The 15,545-nt window shown below is 43.1% G+C and overlaps 1 long non-coding RNA gene across 3 annotated transcripts in view; it reads right to left on the bottom strand.

Moving 5' to 3' along the window:
- Positions 1–14,935, bottom strand: part of LOC103658861 — an 85,469-nt gene extending 70,534 nt beyond the window's left edge. For all 3 annotated transcript variants that reach the window (XR_567302.2, XR_005838577.1, XR_567303.2), the window contains exons 1-2: positions 14,770–14,935; positions 13,556–13,676 (exon numbers count right to left, since the gene is read on the bottom strand). This is a non-coding gene — a long non-coding RNA (uncharacterized LOC103658861). The remainder of the gene's footprint in view (positions 1–13,555; positions 13,677–14,769) is intronic.
- Positions 14,936–15,545: the final 610 nt, after the last annotated feature.

Here is a 15,545-nt window from a genome sequence, read left to right as displayed (position 1 = left end):
ATTCCACAGGTTATAAAAGACTTCACCCCCAGGTCAGGAAACCAATGAAGGGATTCTGCTAGTTGCTGAGTATGTCTATTCCAAGTATGCATGCCAGAACTGGGGAAATGACCCCAGGATGCGTTCAGAGACCCACTAAGTTCACTGGGAGATACACCTGTGCTGAAACTCCATTGATCATCTGACCTCCATAAGCCCCTACTCTGACTGGTGGGCCATAGCACCTTTTGGATCTCCTGGAATTAGTGTCAACTCAGAGCTCATGTCCAGTGGTCTCCTAAAGGTCTGATTATTTCCTTTAAGCCAATGCATAGTTACCCAAGTGAAAGGCCATAGGCTTCTCTGAGGAAGGCTGGAAGAAAGAGTAACAATATAAATGTTTACCTTTTACCGAGGTCCTTCCTCACAGGGACTGGCCTCTCTTTCATTCAGGGGGTTCTTGACATGGAAACTGGCTCAGGTCTGGGAATTGATTGAGGGGCTGTGACTCTATTTTTATGATGCTGGTTAGATTTTTGTTCGCTTGACCTACAACTATTCTGTTTATACAAATCAAGTAAAAATGCAGTAGGCTTCCTATCTCTTAACTTCTAGGAACACCACGATTACCTAGCCAACCCCAGAGGTCCGGGAGTCAGACTATCCTGAGGGCTGCTTTGACGCTGCAGCCCATTATAGGAACCACTCCCATCTTGCCTTTGGCAGTTGAGTGTAGCCACTTGGCCCCTGCACCTCCATCACCCCATTGCATTTAGGTTTCCCAATTCACTGAGCACAATTTCCACTGTAAGATCTTGCCTCCAGAGAAGAGCAATCACAGTACTACCCTCAAGAATTTATTTCTGACAGTCATGGTGAAAGGTAGGTCTTCTGGACCTTCCCAGTGTGGGTGAGTAGGTCTTAAATGACAAATTCACTCTAACATTCCAATCCTCTGCAACCTCTGAATGCCCTTCTTTACACTCAACTAAGGCAGGGCTGGCATTTCTAAGTTGTGTGTGGGGTCCACCTTTTGATCCATATTTCAGCCAACCAAACTGTTAGAACCTTTCCCAGCTCTTCAAGTTTCAACATGAATGCAGCGTCTTTGCTGTCCGGCAGCATCCACACCTAAGAGCCCAAAACCATACCTTTGCCGTGTTTTAAAAGTGTCCTAGGCCACCGAAAGGAGTGGCCCCATAAAGTGGTAGAAAAGGGACTAAACAAGATCAAGGACCAAATGTCCAGGATGGGAGGCCAGTGAGATGTGCACAGCTCCTGTCAACGCGACATCCTCTTTCTGCTAACCAGAAGGGAGGTCATCACAGGAGCTTTCTCAGGCCTGTCAGCTGAATGGGTGCCAGCTGGTCTGGGTCACTAATTCATCCCTTTTGACTTCCTAGCCCTGGCTCCCCGTGGGGCCTGCTGGAGTAGAGGCTGGGCAGTCTCTGGGGGTTGACTCAACTCAGTCTGGGTGGTCCTTTCAAATCCTGGCTCCACCTTGTCACTCCCATCTCCTCCCCACTCCTACCATCTGACAAATTTATGTTGTCTTCATGTAGCAAAGACCATAAAATAAACACTCTACCTGTCATATAGATTTTCAAAACTTTTTCCCCCCACACCTTAACCTTGGCTTTTGAAATTCAATAACCAAGGATCTGATGACTTTTTCCTCTGATTCTCTGTGCCAGCTCTCCGTGAAGCAGTAAGTACCTCAAGTATAGCTCTCAGCAGGGGTGATCACTCACCAAATACCAGAAAAGCGGCATCTGTTCATATACCAAAATAATATCTTACTGAAGTAGGAGAACAAGGCCAAAGATGGAGCCCTGGGAGACATCAGCCTTTAAAGAGAAGGTGTAGAAATGAAGACCATGGACTCCTAGAACACCAGAGAGTTAATATTTTCAGAAACAAGGAATAAAGTAAGACTAAGATTTTTAAATGCCTGTGGGCTTTACTTATCAGGTCCCTACCAAACTTCGTATCTAGGGAGGCTGCAGGGGCTATGGAATCAGAGATATGAGTTTCAATCTTAGCTCCGCTCCACTCCCTACTCAGGACAGGAGTGGCCCCAGATGAGTTAGCCTCTCATCTACCGGTTCCTCTTTAAAGTGACTTCTGAAATGCTTTCATGGGGCACCTGGGTGGCTCAGTCGGTTAAGCATCTGCCTTTAGCTCAAGTCATGATCTGGGGGGCTTGGGATCGAGCCCCACATTGGGCTCCCTGCTCAGCGGGGAGTCTGCTTCTCCTTCTCCCTCTGCTCCTCCTCTGTTCCTGCTCACTCCTTCTCTCTCTCAAATAAGTAAAATCTTAAAAAAAAAAAATGCTTTAGTGCTTGTCGAAGTGCATTCTCAGCAGTACCAGCATCACCTGGACAGCTATTAGAAATGCAGATATAAAGCGCCAGCCCCGCTCCACGGAATCAGAAACCCTGGGGGAGGGCCCAGCAGTCTGTGTTGTATCACGCCTCCCAGGTGGCCATGATACATGCTAACGTCAGAGGGCCCCTAGCGAGGAGGATAGAAGCGTGAGGGATGCCTGCGTGGGTCCCGCGGTTAAGCATCTGCCTTCTGCTTGGGTCATGATCTCAGAGTCCTGAGATTGAGTCTCACATCGGGCTCCCTGCTCATTGGGGGAGTCTCAGTCTCTCAGTCTCTCTCTCAGTCTCTCTCTCTCTCTCAAATAAATGAATAAAATCTTTTAAAAAAAAAGTGTGAAGAACCGAGGACAGTGCTGCCAGCACATGGTGGATCTCATAGACTCTGCCCATCACCCCTACACTTTCACCCATGGCTCCGGGCTCCCTCAGGCCACCTGCTCCTCCCTTCCATTGTTTCTCATCAGTCTTATCCATCCTCCTCCTCCCCACCCTGTCCCCAAAACCTACTCAAATGGACTGTACTCTCCCAGGCCAATCACCAATAATATGGTCCATGTGGTGCAGAGAGAACCAATTAGTCCAAATGCATTTTGCTGTTAGTGAACAAAACAGAGCTAACTGGCTATTTAAAGTCATGTAGGAACCTCTACACACAAAGCCCAATTATTTGGCGGAATTTTTCACTTTCCAATTGCCTATGTTAGTGCTGTGTAGACAAAACCTAAGCTAATTACTCCGTAGGTTTCTGGCTCTAACAGTATCAACAGAATGTGGAAGTCACATATTTGAAGATGCAGCCAAAAGGGGTTCCCGGGAAGAGGAAATAAGCAATGGCTTTTCCCTAAATTTGGGTCCGTATTTATTTCTAGTAAAAGCTCATAATGAAAATTGCTATGTGCACTTGCTGACAAACACATTGAGATGAACAGAGCATCATTACTTGGCACAATGCAGTTTTTGCTCCATAGCTCTTGTTTGTATAGTATTTTCATCATTTACCAGAACTTTGTTTTTCTAATCACTAGATTGATAGAAGTAAGTGTGGAGTATCAGGAAGAAAGAAAAAGCTTGAAAACAAATAGCCAAGTGCTGCATTTTTATCAACCCCATTGCTTAATTGCTAATCAGTGCATTTCCATTCAGTTTAAAACCCATTATTGGGATTTGGCTGTACCAAAGAAAACTCCTTTCCAGCTATGTGAGGTAGGATAGGTAATTTTTAAAATGTCAGTTTAAATAGATTTTATTAGGCAGATTATATATAATCGAGTATCAATTCTACTTGAACAATTGTCAAGGAGCCTCAAAACTGTTGTCAGGAGAATTTTGTGCTGTGATACATGGAATAGTTTTATCCCTGTCAACGTCTCCCTGGTTTAAAATGTCTTTAGCACTTGATGGACTTATCAATCTTCATCTCGTTTCTCTTAGGTCTGTTTTCTGACTCCCCTCAGCGGCACTGACTTCGCTTCCTGAAGGGTCACCAGCTGCCATCTCTTCTGTCTTTCTTGACACAAGGCAAAGGGAATTTAAACAGCCTCTCATCCCAATACTGAATTCCAGGCCCCTGCGGCTCTCCTACATTAAAATTCTGGCTTCGGGGAGATAGGAGAAGGCTTTTCTCTAAATTTGGGTCCATATAGATGAACTCAGGGCTGGGATCCTGATACATTTTTTCTCTCCTCCTTCTTCCTCGTATTGTTATTACCATTACCATTTTAGGTTTATTAGAGGTGTGCAGTATTTCAGGGACTATTGAGTAAATCCCCATGTTAAGATTATAAGTGAGGGTTCCAAAAATTCAGGAACATAAAATGTGAGTTGTTTTATTGCAAGACTTATAAGCTGATCAGAGTCAGCCCACCTCCTAGCCAGGCAGATGGAGTTCCAGGGCCCGGGAGATGATTACTAATTGCATTACATCTGAAATGTGCATTATTGCGAGGCATTCTTATGTTTGTACATGTATTATTATCTCACTTAATTTTCACAAAACCCGATGAGAGGATATGACTATTATTCCCATATGACAGATGAGAATATTACAGTGTAAAGGAGTCCGGTATCCTGCCCGGGGACACAGATTACTGCCGTGTTCATCTCTTGCGCAGATGTGGCTCACTCAAGAGCCCTAGCTTTTATCTACCAGGCTGTAATTTCCTGTCTTTGTCATTCTCCTTGAAGGCTCAAAGCCTTACCCTGAATCCCAGCCCAATACAAACTGAAGATAGACTTCCCCGATAACACCAGCAGCCTGCCCCCCTACCCCAGGGTCAAGGTCTGTCTGCCTGGCTGAGACCACGACCTCTTCCAGGAACCACTGGCCTCCCATGCCGAGTGGTTTGAGTCACCCTGGGTGGTGCTGGCACTTAAACCATGTGACCTTAGCTGAGTAACTTGGCCTCTCTGCAAATGAATATTATGGTAATGATCATGCACTTCTGTCATGTAGATGACCGAGAATATGTAAGTGAAGGCCCTGCCCTAGTACCTAGGTACCTAGATGCTCAGACAGTGAGTGGTAGAATCCTCATTTTTGCCAGTGCAGTTAACAGTTCTACTCACCCCAGTTCACTGGGCTTAGCTCCCAGCCCTCAGTTGCTGGGTATCTTGCCAGCCTCCAGCTTTTTCCTTGATTGTGTTTATTCTCTGCTACTAGGAAAAAGCATCATTCAGGTTCTGAAACCCTGAGATATAATAGGCAGTAATTGTTGAGACTGGTTTCTATTCTCTAAATACAACATTAGCATTTTTAAAATGTTCTGGGGTTTGGGGTTTTGGTTTTGGTTTTGGTTTTGGTTGGTGGGGGAGGAGTAAAAAAGCCTGTATGAGATACTCGACAGCTTTAATGTACGTGATGTAAACGTTAGCAGTCTTAAGTTGTAACTGACAGAGAAGTCTTCTCTCCTTCCACCCCACTCCCCCGCAACCTGTTTGGTTTCCTCTTTCTCTGTGTTGTGTTGCTACATCTGATTCAGTTGGGACTTCCCAGACTCAAATGGGGCAGGAAGATTCCAAGATGACAAGGAAGATTCCCAGATGGCCGGAAGGGTGCATTTGATCCCCTATGGATTAAAACCTGGACACCTTTTATTTCAAAAAAATGTACTGTTGAAAAGTTCTTTTATGGGTGCTATTCTTAAAGAGATACTGGTATAGTGACATGAACGAACAGATGTTTCTTTATAGCTCTGATGTGCTTTGGAAAGCCTTCAGCTTCCAGAATGCGTTTCTCTAAGCTCAGAAACAGAGAGCTGACTTTGTAGAGAGCTGGGCTCTGATCTCATGAGAGGGAGAACATTGGACTACAGTTCAGGGGACCTGGGATCCAAACTTAGTTCACTACCTACCCGTGTCCCCCAGATTGAGCCTTGTTTTTCTTACTTGCATTGTAAGAGATTTGGAACAGAATTTCTCTAAGGTCCTCTAGAGCCCTCACTGTTTGTGATTCTGACTTCAGTCCCTCTGGGGGAAGAAGAAAAAGAGGCTCAGGAAAAGGAAGACAGAAGTCCAGAATTGGGGGCACTGCTACAGAGAGAGTGCATATATTAAGCATTCAGTTACTGGAATGTTGCCCCAAGGCAAAGCCTGAATCCTATAGTGAGGCAGTGTGGTGTATCAGAAAGAGGCACTGAAGGCAAATTTAGGTGTAAATCTTATTTGTACCCCAAATTTGCTTGGTGGTCTTAGGCAAGCTGCTCAGCCTGAGTGTTAGATCTAGAATTCATTTAGACTAGGTATGCTATTGCTTACTTGATGGGGCTGTTGTGAAAATTACATGAGAAATCCATGCAAGGTCCTCATCAGCTGGCTTTCTAGTGTTCAGAATACATGTGGGTCCTTTCCTCCCTTCATTCCTGGTCACAAGTGTAGAATAGGACAGCTTGAAAGAACATCCAATGACCACAACTGGAACACTTTGAGCAACAAACTGTTGGATCATAACCGACAGGATAAAACAAATACCCTTAAGTCCATACCAACACAAACTAATAACTGAATGTTTCATTAGGAAGGGCAGCTCTTCTTTACAGAAGCATTCAAATCAGTAATATGTAATAATTGTTCAGACAAGATTGTGCTGCCAAATTTAGTAAGCAAATTTGAGGAACAACAGGATATTTGTATAGCCTTAAAATAAAAGAATTTATTAATTATAAAATAAAAAACAGTAGCGTTATACTGAAGAAACCACCACACACAACCTTAACCAAATAAGTAAGGATAACATCACTAGAATGAAGACATACTGATATCCTGTGCCCCCTGATGCACTCTAAGTAGGAAAACCTTCCTTATATCCCTCCTCAAATTTCATAACCCCCATCTAATCATGAGAAAACATCAGACAAACACCAATTGTAGGACTTTCTACAAAATCACTGACTCTTCAAAAGTATCCAGATCTTAAATGACAAGGAAAGACTGAGGAACTAGCACAGATTGGAGGAGATCAGGGGGTCGTGACGGTCAAATGCAACAAGGGACCTTCAGTTCAATCGAGGACAGACAAAGGACATTAGATGAAAAACAGAAAAGCCAAATCAAGTCTGTAGTTTACTTCATAGTATTATCCCAATGTTACTCTCTTAGTTTTGATCACTGTACTGTGGTTATATAGGATGTTAACATAAGAGGAACCTGGGTAAAAGTTATATGGAAAATCCGTACTATTTTTGCAACTCTAGGGAGCTTAAAATTCTTTAAAAATAGAAGTGTCTTTAAAATGAAAAGGCAATGCTCTTTGTCAGTATGACTCAAAGTACATGAGAGTAAACATTTAGTAACTCTTTCAGCAGTAGTTTTGGGTCTATTGGATTAATTTTTTTTTTTTTTTTTAGTTGGGGCTTCTTTTTAAAAAGGACAACTCTGGAAGGGTGGGAAGTGATGTCTTCTCTGGGAGGATTTAACTTTATTTCATCCTTCCCAGGAGCAGCCGTGCCCTCTCTCTACTTACATATTTGTACTCAGTACTAGGAGTATATCCCTCAGCAAGTCCACAGGAGCACTTTGAGGTGGAAAAAGACAGGATTCAGATCCATTTTTCTTCTGCATTAGAAGCACCATGATGCTAGTCTTATTGATGTAGAGGTCTTTGATCTTCATTCATCCTATAAGTGGACACTAGTATTTGTGTATTTTTTATTTGAAAAAAGATTAAGCAACAAAGATCTCTTATCTTAAGCAGTTGGAGTCAGGGGGTCACCTGGGTGGCTCAGTCGGTTAAGCATCTGCCTTCCACTCGGGTCATGATCTCAGGGTCCTGGGATTGAGCCCCTGCTTTAGGCTCCCTGCTCGATGGGGAGCCTGCTTCTCCCTTTGCCCCTTTCCCCACTCATGCTCTCTCTCTCCCTCTGAAATACATAAATAAAATCTTTAAAAAAACAACAACAACAACACTTGGAGTCAGATCCAAACCTACCACTCTTCATTTTGCTTTAAAAACCTTATTTCAGAAAAAAAAAAAAAAATCTTCAGAACTTATTTCTTGACAAATTGTCACTACCTTTTAACTCTGAAAATATGGGAGTCAAATTGGAATTTGGAACTCCCACTTCATCAGAACAGCACATGCTTCTATTTTTGAAAATTTTTTTTCATAATTTGAAGGGCAGTGATTCAGCTGTCGTATTCTTAGGAGAGGTAACAATCAAATTCCAGCTTTGCTCCCCCCACCCAGCCTCCTTCTCCTCTTCCACCTCTGCTACAGAAGTGTTGAAAGACTATGACGTAGATATGAAGTAGAAACTTTGTTCTCTGCTACAAAGGAATGAAGCCAAGCATTGATTCATTGCACCAGTCCAGGTTGAGCCCTGAAATTAGATGGTGGAAACTGAGATTCATTTGCATAAAACAGTTTATTTTCCCCTCCTCTTCTGATAAGGAGACCCTCCCTTTCATATGGCTAACAGGAAACCAGTCGCCCTGTTTAGGGATGAGGAGGTCAGTCATCAAACCCTGGCCAGTTAGGGTCATTCCCAGTACTTGTGCTGCACTTTTCTCTATGAAGTTATGAGCTCAAAAGCAGGATATCTGCCTGGAGCCCTGTAGCACACCATTTCTCTTACCAGGGGAAAACAAATTTCAGAAATTAAAGCCATCACAGGGTGAAGCAGGATTGGAGACATGGAAAGAGGGAGAGGAGATTGGGGGTGGTGAGGGATGAAGGAAGAGTGAAAGAAGAGAGAGAGTTAGAGACTGTGAGGAAGAAAGAGAGCAGGGCGCAGGTTCTGTGAACATTGACATCAGGGCCCTCCATCTCTGCTTGAAATCTGCACTCTTCTGGACTCTTCACTTAACAGGACCAAAGACAGTCCTGTTTTTCTTTAGCCCCATGAGGTCATCATTCTGTCACTGTGAGAAAGAATCCTTGTATTTGTCAATTATACCTGAATAACACTGGGGATTGGAGGGAATAAAATTTTACAATTGGAGGGAATAAAAATTTACAATTTTTAATAAGGAAGTTAAAAACGGCATCAATGGTAAATATATACATATATATAATCAGAAGATTCTATTTATTTGAGAGACAGCATGAGTGGTGGGGGGACAAGCAGACTCCCTGCTGAGCGGGGAGCCCCACATGGGGCTCAGTCCAGGACCCTGAGATCATGACCCGAGCCAAAGTCAGACGCTTAAGTTACTGAGCCACCCAGGTGCCCCTGTCTATTTTAGATAAACACCCTGATGAGCATCATCACTTCATGTGTCTAATCAGATAAAAGCAGCAGCTAAGCTCTACAGCAGCCTTCCTTGCCTTGACATTTGAACGTGACTTTGGCAGTGCAGAAGATGGGGTTGCAAAATCAAAATTGAAACTATGCTGTCTGGGTGGCTGGCTCAGTCAGTTAAGTGTTCAACTGTTGGTTTTGACTTGGGTCCTGATCTTAGGGTAGTGGGATTGAGTCCCGCATGGGGCTCCACATTTAGTGCGGAGTCTGCTTGAGATTCTCTCTCTCCCTCTGCCTCCCCTCCCACCCCCACCATGCTCGCTGTTTCTCTCAAATAAGTAAATAAAATCTTTTTTAAAGAATTGGAACTCAATTACAATCCTTCTATCTAGGACTTGTGTTACAGGTAATTCCAGAAAAGTGAAGTTGACTTTGATGCTAGTTTCTCCTCAGTGGCCCCCCCCCCATAAAAACAGTTTCTCCTTGCTCATGTGTAAGGGAGAGAAAAATCAGCTGATATGTTTTATTAATGTGTAAAGGTTATTGAACTTACATTTTACTTCTCCTAGTAATATAGCTGTATTTCATAAGGGTTAACATCAATTTGTAATCTAAAGAAATGGTTGTCTAATAGTGAAATTACAAGGACTATAGTATGTGGAGGAGAACGACACTTTGTGTCAAAGAAATTATCCTATTTACATGAGGAGCTATAAAAGTGACATTTTAGATATTAGAAGTGTGTGCATCTCTTTACATTATTGAAAATCCAGATATGTGGTCATGCAAGGGATCAACTCATTCTTTGTTTCCTAGAGTAGAACAAGCCATATAATTTCACAAAAATAACTTACAATTATTTCTGCCAAGTTCCTTCAAAATCCAGACACATTTATGTCCCAATTCCCCTTGACTTACTACCCTCGGAGACTTTCACCAGCAGGCCGTTCCTTACTCTCTGGATGCATATGAGATCAGAAAACAAATGTTCAAGCCTTAAATCTGAACTGTTCTTAATTAAAACAAAATCATGTTTATGATTTCTGTTCATGCAAGTCACAAGTCACACCAGCAGGACACCATACAAACGGCTGATTTACACAACTGAATAATCAAGGCATCTACTGCAAATAAAAAGAGCATTGGCAAGAGAGGATTTCTGGAGAAGGTGGAGAAGAATCCAGATTATTTTGGGACACATTTCCATCAGGCACTTTTCACTGGAGACCCGCCTTTTCAAATGGTCTCCTCTCTGCTTGATCTCTCTTTTGTTCTTCATCCCCTCCATTTTCATTGTTTTTTCACTTTTCCTTCCATCGTCCCTGCTTCCCATCTCCTTCAGTTAATTAATTGGTTGGTGTTTGCTGGGAAGCTAATCGACTCGAGGCACTGAGCTGAACACTAGGGATTAAAGGAAGGGCAGAGAGCCTGCGATAGCAGGTTTCTATTGCTCAGTAACAAATGGCCACAAATGTGGGAGTTTAACCAAAACCCATCTGTCAGCTCCCAACTGTGTGTCAGAAGTCCAGCTGGACTGGACCCTCTGTTCAGGGTCTGACACAGCCAAAATCAAGGCTTCACCCAGGCTGGGGGGAATCCCAGGTGGAGGTGCTGGGGACAAATCTGTTTCCACGTGCATTTGTGTGGTTGGCAGAATTCCGTTTCTTGCAGTTATGGGACAGAGGTCCAGGTTTCTGTGCTGTCATCCAGGGCTAATCTCTGTTCTTAAAGCCACTTGCTTTCCTCTTTGCGTGGCCCTTTCCTTCTTCAAGCCAGCGATCACTCATCCGTGCTTTCTCTCTCTCTCTCTGCTTTCTTCAGCCACCAACCAGAGAAAACTCTCTGCTCTTAAGGACTTACGGGGTTACATTGGGCCTCTCCAGCTAATCCAGATTAATCTTTCTATATAAAAACATAATCTCAGGAAGAATATCTCCTGATTCACAGATATTCACAGATCCCAGGGGCTCAGGCAAGACATTTGTGGGGTCCCTTGCAGACATTCTCCCTACCACATCTGCCGTGGTGGTGCTCACAGTCTAGTGGGGACAGACTAGTAGCATTACAGTGAGACATGATAGGTACATACCATAGAATATTACTCAGTTGTAAAAGGGAAGGAAATTGTGATACATGTTACAACATGGATGAACCTTGAAAGCATTAGGTAAGGTAAGTGAAACAAGCCAGACACAAAAGGACAAAGATCTTATGATTCTACTTATACGAGACACTAGAATAGGCAAATTCATAGAGACAGAAAGTAGAATAGAGGTTGCCAGGGGAGGGGGAGAAGGAGGAGTTCTTGTTTAACAAGCACAGAGTTTCTGTTTTGGGTGATGAAAACTCTCTGGAAGTACATATCGGCAATGGCTGCACAGCATTGTTAATGGATGGACTTACTTGCCCTGAATTGTACACTGAAACATGGTTTCAATGGTAAGCTTCACATTGTGTTCGTTCCACCACAATCTAAGAAATTAAAACGTTGAAAAAATTAGAGCGGGAGCATAGGAAAAGAACAGCATAAGCTGCCTCCTAGAAGATCAAAGCGTCAGATGGGACAGGAGATAAGATCAGAGTGTGGGCACAGAGGAGGGTGTGGGCTGTGCGGTAGGGACGGGCGGTGGCATAATTTCAGTTCTCTTTTTGGTCACCTCGAGCCTAGAGTTATTTGTTTCTTTTGGCCAGATGTGAGAAAGGCCTGACTTTCTCACACAGGCTGCCTGGAAAGCAAGCTTTATTTAGCAACCATTGGTAGTCCTGGAACTTTGAGTGTTAGTGGTAGAGGTGTAGATGAGTAGATGCTGTTTATTACGTGTCGTGCTGGTGACTCCAAATTCACCTGGTGTCTAGGACATGGAAGACAGAAAGAGGCACAGGGACCGAAGCTACTCAGTAGCTTCTCACTACTCAGGCACTGTGCCTCCTCCCAGAGCACCAAAGCCTTGCAAGATCTCTGCTAGTTGGATACTATTATCCCCAGTTTTGCCAATCAAATAATGGAGATTCTGAGAGTTTAGATCATTTTTCTGTGTTTGGTAGCTAGAAAGGCAAAGCACCTTCCCATAGCATGGTCTGTAATATGTTGTTCCTTCTATCTCAAGTATTTATCTTCTTTCTCAGCACTATCACCACCACCATCCCCACACACACACACCTGCTTAACATTCTGCATCTAATTCCCACCCCTTGTGAAGCAGAGCTACCATGTTCAGCTTCATAGATTCTGCTCTGTGCAAGACCCAGGAGCTCCATTCACACAGATCTCAATGTAAAAGTTGCCCCTGGGGGTTGTACAGTGTCCAACCCAAACAGACACACACAGCCAACTTCTCTTACAGTTTTGGCTTAGGTATTACTTCCTTAGAGGGGCCTGGTTACAGCTCCACTCATATTCCACCTGTATTCTCCTTCAAAGCATCTATTACAAGCCTACTTAAATACGGTATTTGCATATTAGTGTTTAAGATCTGATTTCCAAGCTAAACTGTAAGTTCAAGAAAGGGAGGAATCTCATCCGTCTTGAATCTTCTTGAACAAATGAATGATTTATGTGAGTTCGATGCAAAGTTCCTTCCATTGTAACTTACTGGTGTCTGTGACTGAAGCACGGAAGGATGCGGAACTCAAAGAACCAGATACCAGCTCTCTCAACTTCAATTTGGCATGATTCATTTTTGTCTATACCATGTTAGATTAATATTTTTTTGCAATTTGACTAAATATGTTGATCATAATATGCCTTAACATGCCTATATCATCTGCCAAAGGGGCACTCTCCAGGGCCGTCTTCTATACCACGTGACTATAGGATGGATGGAACTATGGACTATGGGATTTGAGGGAAGAGTGTACCCTCAAAATTCATGTCCACCTGGCACTTCAGAGTGTGACCTTATTTGGGAATAGGGTCTTTGTAGGTGTCACTCCTTAAGTCAAGGTCATACGAGATTAAGTTAGGCCCCCAGACTGAATGACTGGTGTCTTCCCAGCACAAAGGAGGGAGAGATGTAGACACAGAGACAGAATGGATGTAGGAAAGAGGGCCTGTGGCAGAGGACGGAGACACAGGAGGGATGCAGCCACAGGCCAAGTAACACCGAGGACAGCTGGCAATACCAGAAGCTAGGAAGGGGCTAGGAAGCATTCTTCCCTGGAGCCTTTGGAAGCAGAATGGCCCCGCAGATACTTCTATTTCAGGCCTCAAGATTCCACAGCTATGAGCAAGTAATGTGTTAAACCATTCAGTTTCTGGTACTTTGGTATAGCACTCTTAGGAAACTAATACAATGACCTTTTCTAGAACCACTTAGGGTTGAGATAATGTCAGATGCTCTAACAAAGAAACCTCCAGTTTTCAGTGGAAAATAGACTTCTTAATATATAGAACTTATATACAGATGTAATATATAGAACTTACTAATAGATATAATATATAGATATATTAGATATAATATATAGATATAATAATAGATACAATATAATATATAGAACTTAATATATAGAACTTACTAATAGAAGTTTGAGACTCAGTAGTGACAGGGTACCGTAGATGTTTCAGGAAATTTGTGGCTGTCCTCCACATGGTGGTTTGGTGATCCAGATTCTTTTTATCTTGTGTCTCCGCTGTTGTCTGTGGAAAGAGAAAGAGAGAATGTAGATCACATACCTATTCTTTAATTGCCTAAAGCGACACAAATTTCTGCTCGCATTCTGTTGGCAAGAATGGTTACATGGTTCCACTAGTTTATAAAAGAGTCAGTGCAGATGCTTTTGAATGATAGCTCTATCTTGTGGAAAGAGAACACACATTTGGAGGATAGTTTGCCATCCCTGCTGTGCTGACCTCCCAACCTCAGTTGATGTGGCCATTCTGAGCAGTGACCTCATACTTGGCATAAAACAATGAGCTTGATTCATTAGCTTTTAATACTTAGGAATTTTATTTTAGAAACTCGAAGAGAATCCAGCCCTTCAAAGAGGAGCTACAGCTGAAAGGACATACTCAGAGCTCTAGATAGGGTCATGGCCGTGAACAATTATAAGAAGCTCAAGTTATAGGAAAGAATTATCAGGAACCTTGAAGATTCCATTTAACAGAAATAAGTAACTACTCGACATCCAAAAGTAGCTAGGTGATGTTAATAGAAGTACATTGAAGTGAAACCCTCAAAATCCTTCTGCTAGGGCCCCTAAAGCCGCTATCGATCAAGTGTCAAGTCTTCTAAGACTCAACTATATTTCCTATTTCTGGACTTCCCTGAACGTCCCAGCTGCCATTGTTACACACGCGTGCTCACAATGTCCAACTCCCCCCCCGCCACTTCCCGGCCATCCACGTATACTTAGCACCTATGATAATTTGAGTAGTTGTTTCTTGCAATCCAAAGGATGTCACAAGAATAGCCATCCTGTATATATTATCATCTGTATATTAGAGAGAAAGAAATCAAACTAACTTGTGGAAGATCTCTGTAGCAAGTACACTACACAACTCAGACTCAGCAGCCCATCCATTCCTTGCTTCGCTGGGCCACTCTGCTCCCAAGCAAAAGCTCCATGGTCAGCTAGAGTTCATGCTGTATTATTTGAGGTTATTAGTTGCAGAAAACAGGATGCACTCCAACTACATTAAGCAGAAAAGGATTTATTACAGAGTATTAGGTAGTGAACAAAACTGGCGAGAGGAAAACGACATTTGGATACAGCCAGGAGATGTGACCAACCATTCAGTGAGGTTGTAGCAAAACCCGCATATACTTAGCACCTATGATGTGGGCAACTGGTGAGAAAACTCTTCATGGCAGTTGTCCCAGAACAATCAAACTTCACTGCTATGGTGCTTGTCTGAAGACCCAGTTCTCTCATAGGTGGCTACTTCCTCATGTTGCTCTGTTCTGCTGTAACGTTTGTTTCTCAGCAGCACCTAGCTCACAAACAGAAACCTAGTTGCAAGGGGGTGTGGGAAATAGACTGTTTAGCCTTCTGTTATTTACAGTATAGGAGGGCAGGTGGACGGGGATTTTCAAGAGTGTTGAATATGCCATTCTCTAGGAATAGCAGTACATATCGACTCCTAGAAACTGAGCTACCTGAAAAGAATTCTTATTAGACACTCAACCACGGTGTGTGGTAGGAGTGCTACTCTCTGTGGTGGTGAGTGCGAGCACTCTCAATGCCTCTAGGAAGACAGTGATGGAGTAAAACGGTGGACCAGGTCTTCTGAGCTCAGCAGAGTCACCGATCTGAAGGACTTTGACAGTAATGTCATTTTACTCACCATCCTTTGGGGTTAGATAGAGAACAACTTCATCAGCACTGATCATCAAGTGTCTGGAGGTTATTGTAGAAGTTTTTAAATCACTTGATATTTAATTCTAGGTCTCCTTTGAGTGTCAGGAGGCAGTATACACAATCAAAGAATAGTAAGTCACTCAAAAAATGTTGAAGTAGGCGAGGGGAAGATGGTGGCAGAGCAGGGGGACCCTAGGCTCACCTCATC

This window comes from Ursus maritimus, unplaced genomic scaffold, assembly GCF_017311325.1.
Source record: "Ursus maritimus isolate PB19 unplaced genomic scaffold, ASM1731132v1 scaffold_3, whole genome shotgun sequence".
Lineage (NCBI taxonomy): Eukaryota > Metazoa > Chordata > Mammalia > Carnivora > Ursidae > Ursus > Ursus maritimus.
This window is presented reverse-complemented; position numbering and strand designations above follow the sequence as displayed.